The sequence below is a fragment of the Artemia franciscana genome, chromosome 2, assembly GCF_032884065.1.
Source record: "Artemia franciscana chromosome 2, ASM3288406v1, whole genome shotgun sequence".
In the NCBI taxonomy this organism is placed as follows: Eukaryota; Metazoa; Arthropoda; class Branchiopoda; order Anostraca; family Artemiidae; genus Artemia; species Artemia franciscana.
In genome coordinates, this window is record NC_088864.1 from 29529912 (window position 1) to 29544236 (window position 14325).

At 35.9% G+C, this 14325-nt stretch overlaps 1 long non-coding RNA gene across 1 annotated transcript in view; it reads right to left on the bottom strand.

The window, feature by feature from the left end:
- Positions 1–385: 385 nt before the first annotated feature.
- Positions 386–14325, bottom strand: part of LOC136039919 (uncharacterized) — a 52552-nt gene continuing 38612 nt past the window's right edge. Inside the window, exon 2 of the long non-coding RNA XR_010620586.1 lies at positions 386–695. This is a non-coding gene — a long non-coding RNA (uncharacterized LOC136039919). The remainder of the gene's footprint in view (positions 696–14325) is intronic.

Here is a 14325-nt window from a genome sequence, read left to right on the forward strand (position 1 = left end):
AGATCTATACCTCATGATTCTAATGATTGCCCTTGAGCTTTGTTGATGGTGATTGCTAATCGACCATTCCCTGAGTCGCCATCGTCATTTATATATCCCCCTGTGCACCCCGGCGTCCCCTTTGTAGTTATGTCCCTGTGTCCCGGTCGTCATTTATATTCCCTGTGTCCCGGTCGTCATTTGTGTCCCGGTGTCCCAGTCTCTGATTTCTCTTTGAGTGTCCCGGGCGTCATTTATATTCCTTGTGTCCCGGTGTCCCGGTCGTCATTTATATCCCCCTGTGCCCCCCGGCGTCCCCGTTGTAGTTGCGTCATTTATATTCCCTGTGTCCCGGTCGTCATCCCGGTATACATTCGTTTTCGAATTGGTATATGATGAAATAAATTTTTAATTTTTTCTCTTTTTTTCCTTTTAGTTTTTTTTTTATTGGTTTTGACCTTTTTTTAGGTTTTTTAGTTTTTTTCTTTTTTCTTTTTAGTTTTTTTTGAAGTTTTTATCTTTTTAGTTTTTTTTATTTTTATTTATATTTTTTTAGTTTTCTTTTTCTCCTTTATTTTTCAGTTTTTTCCTTTTTTTAGGTTTTTTTCTTTTTAGTTCTTTTAGTTTTTACCTTTTTTAGTTTTTTTTAGTTTTTTAGATGAAATTTTTTTTAGTTTTATTCCTTTTTTTCTTTTCAGTTTTTTATTGGTTTTTACCTTTTTTTTTTTTAGCTTTTTTAGTTTTTTTTCGTTTTTTCTTTTTACTTTTTTTTTTAGTTTTTATCTTTTTTATTTTTTTTTATTTTTATTCTTAATTTTTTTTATTAGTTTTTAGTTTTTTTTGTAGTTTTTGCCTTTTTTAGTTTTTTCAGTTTTTTTTTTTTAGTTTTTAGATTTTTACCTTTTTTAGCCTAACCAGGATTTGAACCTGGGACCTTCATTCTCCGTTCTGACACCCTCTCTCACCGAGTGACTACTCCAGCATGTTCATTTTGGTGTTTTAAATGGTATATTATTAACCAAATTAATGTGTTTTACAATATACTAAGCATCGTCATAACAAAAATGACGACAACTAATTTCATGACGTCAGTCAACACAGAAATTAAGTTCTGAAATTAAGTCGTGAAATTAGTTGCCGTCATTTTTGCTTTGACGGTGACGTCATTCAAGTTATATAAGACATATGTTCACGTAGAAATCTATTAATGTTTAAGTTTACAATGACTGATGAAGATGCTCAAAGAGTCTATGCCAAAAAACTTGCTGCTGATAGAGAAAGTCAGAAAAGAAAGCGTGCCGAGGAACTATCAGCAGCAAGTTTTTTGGCATAGACTCTTTGAGCATCTTCATCAGTCATTGTAAACTTAAACATTAATAGATTTCTACGTGAACATATGTCTTATATAACTTGAATGACGTCACCGTCAAAGCAAAAATGACGACAACTAATTTCATGACGTCAGCCGACACAGAAACATGACGTCACCTGACAACTAATTTCATGACGTCAGCCGACACAGAAACATGACGTCACCTGATCCACAGATCCACAGACAGACAACTTATTTTTATATATATAGATAGATAGATATAATAGCTGTAAGGGTGGCGCTTCGCGCCACCCCAACACCTAGTTGGTGGGGGCGCTTCGAGCCCCCTCCCCCCAATCCCCCGGCGCACGTAAGTCGTTACGCGCCATATTAGTTACGCGCCATTGTAGTTGTGTCTCTGTGTACCACCTATGAATATAGATAGATTTATATATGTGTTTTGAACTATGTAAAACTTGCGAAAATACAACATTCTTGGCTTTCCCATTGTCTGTGCATATACAAAGCCTTATGTACTTATAATGACGTCATATGCAAACGCTCTTTTTACAAACAAACAAACATGCATACACACAACTCGTTTTTATATAGATAGATAGATAGATAGATACAATACAAATTAACTGCTTAAAACTTGCGAATATACAACATTCTTCGCTGTCCAATTGTCGCTGCATATAAATAGATTGTCAGGTTTACCGACCCTCGAACATGCAACGTACAATTGTCCATGGGAAAAACAATCAGTATTAAGATATATACCACATTTTTCTAATGATTGACCTTGAGCTTTGTTGATGGTGATTGCAAATGCTAATCGAATTGGGAATTGCAATCTTTTAAATTGAAAAGGTAGATCCGTTGGAATCATGGGAATGCGAGGAATAAGAACAGCCTCACCCTCAAAAGGTCCTGCCAAGATTGTGGCCTCTATTACGTTTTCCTTTTTTTTTTTACGGCAAGTCGCGTGCCATTGCAAAGCTTTGGTGGGTTGATAATTCTTAACAGTATTATTGGTACGCCTATTTTTAGTTGTAGCAAGTGTGGCGGAAACCCTGAAAGATCCACGGATGGATAATTAACCGCCTCATTTGGTTCCAAAACTGTGTCGACTGACTTGTAAAGGACTGCCTGGTCTCGAATCTTGGTCAAAACAATATTGTTGATTTCGTGGACGTCTATATTTTTGGGTGCAAGAATCTCTCTTTCACTTAGTCATTTATTATTTTTATAATTGTTTAGAATATTCGGAAATACTTTTTCAATCAATTCATTTTTGGACGTCACTAAATTACAGAATTCAGCAGGTAGTTGTATACGTCCTGAAATTGAGTCTACTGGGAGCTTTCCGTTTCCAATTGCCAGCAATTGATCTGAAAATGTTTGACCAGAGTCATCGTTTTGCAATCGGACACGCATATTTGTAGTTAATTTTAATGTTTTTACGTGTGCCCATAAATTAGAATTTTTCAGGCAAGCATTCATTTCGTCTGAAGGGGTTGTTCTAGGTATTATAGGTAATGTTTGCCTAAATCTCCCGCAAGCAATATTAATGTGCTGCCAAAGGGTTTGGCAGCACATTCGAATTCCCTCGCAAATCTTTCAAACATTGATCCAGAGCCTCGAGCGATTTTTTGTGTGCCATTGTGCACTCGTCCCAAATAATAAGTTTGCATTGCTGCAATACTTTACCCATCCCAGATGATTTGGAAATATTGCACATGGGAGTTTCTGTAGAATGCATATTCAGAGGCCATTTCAAAGCGGAATGAGCAGTTCTTCCACCAGGCAGCAACGTTGCGGCTATTCCGGACGACGCAATTGCCAACGTTATATCATTTTTTGATCGAATTGATGCCAGAATCAGTTTTATCACAAACGTTTTACCAGTACCTCCTAGCGCATCCAAAAAGAAAATTTCTCCAACGTTGTTATCGACACAATGTATTATCGTATCATAAATGTCTTTTTGTTCCGACGTTAACTTGGAAATGTTATTTTGTACATACGACAATAGATCACTCGTACTGTAACTTTGTTCACGATCCAATTCTACACATGTCGAAACAGCAGCGGTACGATTAGGTGAAGGCATTCCCAAATCCTGAAGAGGTTTGTTTGCCATACATCCGCACAAATCTTCTATAATAACTAAAGTGTAATTATAAATTTCTGATGTAAAATCAAAAGTCATATCTGACGTCTCTAACTGTTTTCGATGGAGTATATCTTCGGACATTTTGATTTATATTTTTCCCATAACTCTGTAGGAGCTGATGGAGAGCAAGTTGTTAGTATGATGCCAAACAATGCACGAATTTGACTTGGAGTTGACGTTTCGCACGCGTCATTGATGCAGTTATCCCAGTGTTGGTCATTCTCCAATAAATTCAGAGTTTGGCATGCACTACGGTAAGTGTCATGTATAGTACCGTTTACAGTTCTCAAATACTCAAAGGACGTCGGACCGGGTACATTCACCAAAAGCAGGCGTAGAAAGAAGCATTCATGTTGATTGGGGTGAACGGTGTAGAGTCTTCCTATCATGGTATCTTTGCAGATGGTAGGTTGGCCGTCGACTGACTTACCCTGTTTTCGACGTTCAAATACTTTATTTTTAGTATTCCATGTGTAATACGAAGGCACTTCAGTATACAGCAGTTTTTTTTCAAAAGAATCATTTTTGCATAGCGAAAAGAAAGCAGTTAACTTTGTATCCGGTGGATTCAGGGCTTTTTGTTGCAGGTTGGATTCCGAAAAATAAACACGTTGACCATTCTGTAAATGTACCGCTAAGTGAACAACAGCTGGACTCCGTTCATGTATCGGAAATGAAAGAATTCGCCAAACAGCTTCATTACTGCTTATGTATCTTCCAGCCTGATATTGTACGATTTCGTCGATATCTTTGATTTCGGACTGCAAGCCAAAAACTGCCATGTCACTGCCTTTGTTGACGTATTTACATATGTATTTGATTGCCTTTACGGAGTTACAGTATTCAACGTTTATGTGTGCATTAAATGTTTTTGATAATAATGGGGAATATGGAACATTCCACTGGTTATCTACTTCGAGGGTGGCACCGTTACGCTTCTTTATTATTGCTGTTTTACCGTCATCTTCAGTAGATCTTCTTTTATATTGTGGGTAACCATCATTGCCAGTAATTGTGTTGGATACTAAAAGTCGAGGATATTGCTTTGTGCACCTTCCTTTGGCCATGCATGGTGAATTTTAGTTCAGTGCACCGCAAGGTCCATGTATCATATGTTTTTACAACAATATCATATAACCCCTTATCGACATTTACATCAGGTATTTCAGCGGAAATCACATCATCAATTTCGTTAGAAGTAATTGTATTATGTAGCCAGATTAGTATATGTGCGTGTGGCAAACCTCGTTTTTGCCATTCCACTGAGTATATCCAGCATCGCACTGACCCAAACACTTCAAGTTTTACTATGTAGTTTATCAGTGATTTCAAATTTTGCCGGAAGACACGGGCCGTAATGTCATGTCTATGAACCGCCGATTGTCCTTGAAGTAAAAGCTGCTGTATCTCGTCCCAAGATTGATTACATGTAAATGTAATAAATAAATCTGGACGACCATAGAGACGGACATACGCAATAGCACCTTGAGCATATTCATGCATATGACGGGGACTGCCAGCATATGACGAAGGTAAACTCGTTAAACTTCCAACGTTTGTGGTATTACCGTCATTTACAACTGCATCTCGCAAATGAATGTATTGTTCAGAGCGGAGCTTGGTCTAATTCAGACGGATATATAGCAAACGTTCTGATTCAATTTTTGCATACATATCAACGACATATTGGTGAAACAATTGACGACATTTTAAAATATAATTGTCTTCATCCTGCCGAATCATTAGTCTATAGGAATAATAATGCATTGCACTGCATTTCTCATTCATTTCTTTGTTAGTGGCTGGATTCACCAATTTAATATTAAAGTGATAGCCGTCGGCTCCATCCCAAAAAATGATAGGATATTGTAGGGCATCGTAGCATCGATGAGTTTCAGCAATTCTTACCAACTGAGCGTTTCGCTTATGAAGAATAATATCTCGAGGTAAAAACTGATCACCGACCATAACGATTGCCACTTCGTTGATAGTTGGAGCATTGTATCTACACACATGTTGGCCAGGAGGCGTTTTGTCAGCGGAAATAACAATTTTATGCGTATCAGTAGGCATCAAATCGATGGCTGTTTTGAACAGACGCACTAAATTATTATTTTCGTGGAAAAGATGTTGCAATTGGGAAACGATTGTCCTTTCAACGTTGGGAGAAATTTCGCAACGTGCATTCAATTCAGAATTTCTATCACTGATGAAGTACAATTGTAAAAATTTATGATTCTCGCCTGAGAATGGTAGAAGGGACCCTGCTCTATGATAAATTTGCCCTTTTACTTTGAAAGTAAGCATAAATTGATCTGGATTTTCGATTTGGGCACCAAACGACGTCATTTGGAAACGTGAGTTATATTTTCTGATCTGTGATAAAAAATCGCTTAGATTCTGACGTAGTTCCAGTAAGCAAAGTCTTCAATGGCTCTGGTGGTGCAGCCAATAGAGGAAGTTTAACTTTTCCTGAGGCGCAACACATTCCCATTGTTTCACCATTGAATTTCAAGGCCTTGCAATAGGGACAAATTTTAGACATAGTCCCGATTTGAACACATCTACTCAAGCTATAATCATCGACTGGGCTGTACCTGAATGCCAGGCGATAATTTTCAGGTTGCTCTTGTGATTCCTCGGCACGCTTTCTTTTCTTACTTTCTCTATCAGCCGCAAGCCTGTTTTCTTGCTGTTCTTGTGATTCCTCGGCACGCCTTCTTTTTTCACTTTCTCTTTTAGCAGCAAGTCTGGTTTCGCGTTTCTCTTGTGATTCCTCGGCACGCTTTCTGTTCTTACTTTCTCTATCAGCCGCAAGCCTGTTTTCTTGCTGTTCTTGTGATTCCTCGGCACGCCTTCTTTTTTCACTTTTTCTTTTAGCAGCAAGTCTGGTTTCGCGTTGCTCTTGTGATTCCTCGGCACGCTTTCTTTTCTTACTTTCTCAATCAGCAGCAAGTTTTTTGGCATAGACTCTTTGAGCAGCTTCCTCGGCTGTTGACATTGTAGGTTCTTCAGTCAATTTACAATTAAACGTTTTTCCGCGAACGAATGTCTTAAATACCTTTAATGACGTCATCTCATAATGACGACATGACGACCTGATGACATGACGTCACTCGACACACAGACAACTTATTTATATATATAGATATATACATACATATATATATATATATATATATATATATATATATATATATATATATATATATATATGTTCATTTTTACTCTCTTTATAAGTAAGTATCTATCTATATATATAAAAATAAGTTGTCTGTCTGTGTGTCTGTCTGTCAGGTGACGTCATGTTTCTGTGTCGACTAACGTCATGAAGTTAGTTGTCGTCATTTTTTTCTATGACGGTGACGTCATTAAAGATATTTAAGACATATATGTTCACGTAGAAATCTATTAATGTTTAAGTTTAAAATGACTGATGAACTTACAATGGCAAAAGCCGATGAAGATGCTCAAAGAGTCTATGCCAAAAAACTTGCTGCTGATAGAGAAAGTCAGAAAAGAAAGCGTGCCGAGGAATCAAAAGAACAGCAAGGAAACAGGCTTGAGGCTAAAGAACGCAAAACCGCACAGTTAGATGAAGATCCACCTGGACAGCGAGAGTCAAAACATATCAAAACTGAAAATGATAGCGATGATGATTGGGTTTGGGATTTTGACTTGGATAAGGTCATCAATGCCTACCAGATTTTAGTTAAAAAAACAAAGGTTCGGCGATATTTATTTCATAGTGAAGCCAGCCAGTCGACGGCCAACCTACCATCTTCAAAGATACCACGATAGGAAGACTCTACACCGTTCACCCCAATCAACATGAATGCTTCTTCTCTACATCGTTCACCCCAATCAACATGAATGCTTCTTTCTACGCCTGCTTTTGGTGAATGTACCCGGTCCGACATCCTTTGAGTATTTGAGAACTGCAAACGGTACTATACATGACACTTACCGTAGTGCATGCCAAGCTCTGAATTTATTGGAGAATGACCAACACTGGGATAACTGCATCAATGACGCGTGCGAAACGTCAACCCCAAGTCAAATTCGTGCATTGTTTGGCATCATTTTATTGTCGTCATTTTTGCTATGACGGTGACGTCATTAAAGATATTTAAGACATATATGTTCACGTAGAAATCTATTAATGTTTAAGTTTAAAATGACTGATGAACTTACAATGTCAAAAGCCGATGAAGATGCTCAAAGAGTCTATGCCAAAAAACTTGCTGCTGATAGAGAAAGTCAGAAAAGAAAGCGTGCCGAGGAATCAAAAGAACAGCAAGGAAACAGGCTTGAGGCTAAAGAACGCAAAACCGCGCAGTTAGATGAAGATCCACCTGGACAGCGAGAGTCAAAACATATCAAAACTGAAAATGATATCGATGATGATTGGGTTTGGGATTTTGACTTGGATAAGGTCATCAATGCCTACCAGATTTTAGTTAAAAAAACAAAGGTTCGGCGATATGTATTTCATAGTGAAGCCAGTCAGTCGACGGCCAACCTACTATCTTCAAAGATACCACGATAGGAAGACTCTACACCGTTCACCCCAATCAACATGAATGCTTCTTTCTACGCCTGCTTTTGGTGAATGTACCCGGTCCGACATCCTTTGAGTATTTGAGAACTGTAAACGGTACTATACATGACACTTACCGTAGTGCATGCCAAGCTCTGAATTTATTGGAGAATGACCAACACTGGGATAACTGCATCAATGACGCGTGCGAAACGTCAACCCCAAGTCAAATTCGTGCATTGTTTGGCATCATTTTAACAACTTGCTCTCCATCAGCTCCTACAGAGTTATGGGAAAAATATATGTCAAAAATGTCCGAAGATATACTCCATCGAAAACAGTTAGAGACGTCAGATATGACTTTTGATTTTACATCAGAAATTTATAACTACACTTTAGTTATTATAGAAGATTTGTGCGTACGTATGGCAAACAAACCTCTTCAGGATTTGGGAATGCCTTCACCTAACCGTATCGCTGCTGTTTCGACATGTGTAGAATTGGATCGTGAACAAAGTTACAGTACGAGTGATGTATTGTCGTATGTACAAAATAGCATTTCCAAGTTAACGTCGGAACAAAAAGACATTTATGATACGATAATGCATTGTGTCGATAACAACGTTGGAGAAATTTTCTTTTTGGATGCGCCAGGAGGTACTGGTAAAACGTTTGTGATAAAACTGATTCTGGCATCAATTCGATCAAAAAATGATATAGCGTTGGCAATTGCGTCGTCCGGAATAGCCGCAACATTGCTGCCTGGTGGAAGAACTGCTCATTCCGCTTTGAAATTGCCCCTGAATTTGCATTCTACAGAAACTCCCACGTGCAATATTTCCAAATCATCTGGGATGGGTAAAGTATTGGAGCAATGCAAACTTATTATTTGGGATGAGTGCACAATGGCACACAAAAAATCGCTCGAGGCTCTGGATCAATGCTTGAAAGATTTGAGAGGGAAGTCGAAACCCTTTGGCAGCACATTAATATTGCTTGCGGGAGATTTCAGGCAAACATTACCTATAATACCTAGATCAACTCCTGCAGACGAAATGAATGCTTGCCTGAAAAATTCTAATTTATGGGCACACGTAAAAATATTAAAATTAACTACAAATATGCGTGTCTGATTGCAAAACGATGACTCTGGTCAAACATTTTCAGATCAATTGCTGGCAATTGGAAACGGAAAGCTCCCAGTAGACTCAATTTCAGGACGTATACAACTACCTGCTGATTTCTGTAATTTAGTGACGTCCAAAAATGAATTGATTGAAAAAGTAATTCCGAATATTCTAAAAAATTATAAAAATAATAAATGGCTAAGTGAAAAAGCAATTCTCGCACCCAAAAATATAGACGTCCACGAAATCAACAATATTGTTTTGACCAAGATTCGAGACCAGGCAGTCCTTTACAAGTCAGTCGACACAGTTTTGGAACCAAATGAAGCGGTTAATTATCCATCTGAATTTTTAAATTCCATAGATCTTTCAGGGTTTCTACCACACGTGCTACAACTAAAAATAGGCGTACCAATAATACTTTTAAGAAATATCAACCCACCAAAGCTTTGCAATGGCACGCGACTTGCCGTAAAAAAAAACAATGGAAAACCTAATAGAGGCCACAATCTTGACAGGGCCTTTTGAGGGTGAGGCTGTTCTTATTCCTCGCATTCCCATGATTCCAACGGATCTGCCTTTTCAATTTAAAAGATTGCAATTCCCAATTCGATTAGCATTTGCAATCACCATTAACAAAGCTCAAGGTCAATCATTAGAAAAATGGGGTATAGATCATAATACTGATTGTTTTTCCCATGGACAATTGTACGTTGCATGTTTGAGGGTCGGTAAACCTGACAATCTATTTATATGCAGCGACAATTGGACAGCGAAGAATGTTGTATATTCGCAAGTTTTACGCAGTTAATTTGTATTGTATCTATCTATCTATCTATCTATATAAAAACGAGTTGTGTGTATGCATGTTTGTTTGTTTGTAAAAAGAGCGTTTGCATATGACGTCATTGTTAGTACATACGGCTTTGTATATGCACAGACAATGGGAAAGTCAAGTATGTTGTATATTCGCAATTTTTACGTAGTTTAACTCCTGCAGACGAAATGAATGCTTGCCTGAAAAATTCTAATTTATGGGCACACATAAAAATATTAAAATTAACTACAAATATGCGTGTCCGATTGCAAAACGATGACTCTGGTCAAACATTTTCAGATCAATTGCTGGCAATTGGAAACGGAAAGCTCCCAGTAGTGGGAAAGCCAAGAATGTTGTATATTGGCAATTTTTACGTAGTTTGAAACACATATATAAATCTATCTATCTTCACAGGTGGGACACAGGGACACAACTACAATGGCGCGTAACTAATATGGCACGTAACGACTTACGCGCGCGGGGGGGCTTGGGGGGCGCGAAGCGCCCCACCAACTAGGTGTTGGGGTGGCGCGAAGCGCCACCCCAACAGCTAGTAATTGTATATGTATGTATTTATTTATCTTTTCTTGAAAATGGCTTCATAGTTTTTCGATAAAATTGGTGTCTTGGGATATTCTCGCAAAAAAAAACAATCTAAAAAACAAATCTCCTCAGTGTACTATGTTGCAGCGTCATATAAGTATTTCCTATGACATCATATAAGCAATTTCTTATATGATGTCATGCATAGCATACTATTGGAAGGCCCAAAAGTAAAATTTGCAGTTGCAGTTACCAAAAATGATGATTCTTTGGAACCAACACCTGTACTATCAAACGTGATAAGATGTGAAAATCGACAACCTGGACCATCAATTACGACAACACCAATACTGGCAGCTAAAGGAAAGGCCTCTGCTAAACCGTCTGAAGTAATTAAAATCCACAAACTTTTAAAAAATGAAAATGAAGAGCAAAGACACGTGTGGTAATTACAAAGACAAAAACGACTATTAGAGCGTGTCAAAAATGAAAATGAAATCCAAAGACACATGCGGTTATAAGACATGCGTCAACGAGCAAGTGAGCGACTCAAAAATGAAAATGAAGAGTAAAGGCAAACACGATTATAAGATATGTGAAAACTAAAATAGAGCGTGTCAAAAATGAAAATGAAGAGCAAAGACACATGCGGTTAGAAGACATGCGACACCGAGCATATGAGTGATCAAACGAATATTCTGCCATGATCACTACAAGGCATCCTCAGCATTGAAGAAGGTAAATGATTTCAACCATAGCAGTTAAAAAAGAAGGAAGAATCTAAAATTGAAATGAATAAAGCAACTCGTGCTAATAGTAACAAATCTTAAAAAAAAAAGTTTTTATAACAAAATATAACTCAAACGAGTCAGATTTTTATGGTGATTCTAAATACGTAATTAAATAAAAAAAACATATATGTAACTAAAAGTAAGGATATATATATATATATATATATATATATATATATATATATATATATATATATATATATATATATATATATATATATATATATATATATATATATATATATATATATATATATATATATATATATATATATATATATATATATATATATATATATATATATATATATATATATATATATATATATATATATATATATATATATATATATATATATATATATATATATATATATACATATATATATATATATATATATATATATATATATATATATATATATATATATATATATATATATATATATATATATATATATATATATATATACACAAATGACGACCGGGACACTCAAAGAGAAAGCGACCGGGACACAAGGAATGTTCGATTAGCAATCACCAAAACAATATACAAAGCACCGGGACACAAATGACGACCGGAGAGAGAGAGATAGAGTAATATAAGTTAAATGAGAGTAATGTTTTATGCAAAACACATAAAAACACACAGAGTCCGACAAACAAACATACAAAGACAGACACAGAGGCATTATTTCAGAGAAATATTGGCAGAGAACATTGGTAAAGGTAAAAAAAGGGTAAAGGATACGGCATTAGACTTTACAGTCCGTACCGGCGGTGCTGATATCCGTTTCTAGGCCCTTCAGCCAGGAAGTGCAATGGGGGGTTTGAGAACATTGAAAGGACAGACACTATTTCGTATACCATGCTAAACAGACCCTCCTCGACCCCAGGGTTTTAAAATAAAGTTTGACTTTTTGTACCAATGCTTTAAGGGTGACTGCTTTAGAGCCAGGGCCATTGGAATTAAATAAAAAGTATTTTAACAATATTTCAAGAGCAGAAGAGCCCATTGATCTGCATTTGCTTTAAACAATACAAATTTCAGTTCAAATGTTTAAAAAGGCAATCTGTTACACATCTTTGGCACTCGTAAATGTTTTCAGCATAGGCTTTTCACTATAAAATATTAGCATAAAAAGTGAGGAATAAGGAGGGGGCAGGCTCCCTTTGATATGGAATAATTCCTGTTCTTTTAAAATTTTAATGCTGCTCATTACTTTCATTTGAAAAATAGTTTTATTTGAATTCAGTTGAAAATAAAACTCAAAAGAATAGCAGCGTTTGATGCCTAAAGGATGATTTCTAAACATAATTATTAAGCTATATTTTAATTGTTTTATCTTCTTATTGTCTGTTGTTTCTGTGTTTTGACATGAGTAGCTGATTGATTGTCTAAAGTTTTCCCTTATTCCTCTTTCCTCGTTATTGTACATAGAATATACTGATCTGATTTTTAATTTTAATTTTCCTTCAATTTTAGATTTCTTCCTTTTTGAAAATCATATTTACGAATATTTGCTCTATATTTACGAAGGCATCAGACAATTATCATGTATATTGTAATTTCAATTCTGGCTTTTAAATAAGAAATAATACTCCCAATAGAAAAGCATGAACAGTTTATAATCCTTTCCTCACCTAAATCACGCCCTTATTTCTCCTTGTAAACTTCCACTCGTCTTATGATTTCCTTTTTACTTTATGCTTTTCATCAACAGAGACACATGAATTTTCATGAATAAAGAAAACTGTAATTTTCCTTTCCAAGAAATTTTGTTTTTATCGTAAATAACCTTTCAGCCTAATTTAATTCTCAGAAAAACTATGAAAATATCAGAAAAAATATCAGAATCAGAAAAAACTATATTTTATGCATCAGACATTTATCATGTATATTGTAATTGCAATTCTGGCTTTTAAATCAGAAATAATACTCCCAGTAGAAAAGCATGAACAGTTTATAATCCTTTCCTCACCTAAATAATGCCCTTACTTCTCCTTGTAAACTTCCACTCGTCTTATTTACTTTATGCTTTTCACCAACAGAGACACATGAATTTTCATGAATAAAGAAAACTGTAATTTTCCTTTCCAAGAAATTTTGTTTTTATCGTAAATAACCTTTCAGCCTAATTTAATTCTCAGAAAAACTTTGAAAATATCAGAAAAAATATCAGAATCAGAAATATCAGAAAAAAATATCAGAATCAGAAAAAACTATATTTTATGCATCAGACATTTATCATGTATATTGTAATTGCAATTCTGGCTTTTAAATAAGAAATAATACTCCCAATAGAAAAGCACGAACAGTTTATAATCCTTTTCTCACCTAAATCACGCCCTTGTTTCTCCTTGTAACTTCCACTCGTCTTATGATTTCCTTTTTACTTTATGCTTTTCACCAACAGAGACACATGAATTTTCATGAATAAAGAAAACTGTAATTTTCCTTTCCAAGAAATTTTGTTTTTATCGTAAATAACCTTTCAGCCTAATTTAATTCTCAGAAAAACTAGTAGGGTACTCATAATCTCTACTTTTGCTGCAAATTATTAAAGCCAGTAGACGGGAATTACCCTAATAATTCAATAGAATCACAAGAGAGAGAGATGATGTTACTTTGTTCTAAATAGAAGGAACAAGGTCCGCGTGCATAATGAAGCCTTTCCCTAATTAGCATAGATCTCATCGATAGAGGGTTCAGTAAATATGATCGTTACGACTTAAGAAACTTGTCAATAACGCGCCCTCTAATTGAACGTTACTATGTTACGGTGATGATGAAAGTGGAAGTAGGGAATTCCAGGGAGAAGATAGCGTGAATAATTTTAGATTCAGGCGTGTAGAAACATGAATTCCAGTAGTAGGTATTTTATCACTAGGAGATATATAGTGCTCTCAAAATTAGAAGGGTAGAGGAGAACATTCATGAAAACATTTATGTCTCAATTGTCAAAGGTAACTGAGATATATTCCATAAGACGGCGGTGTCAATTTGTAAATAATATACAAGGAAATGTTCTGT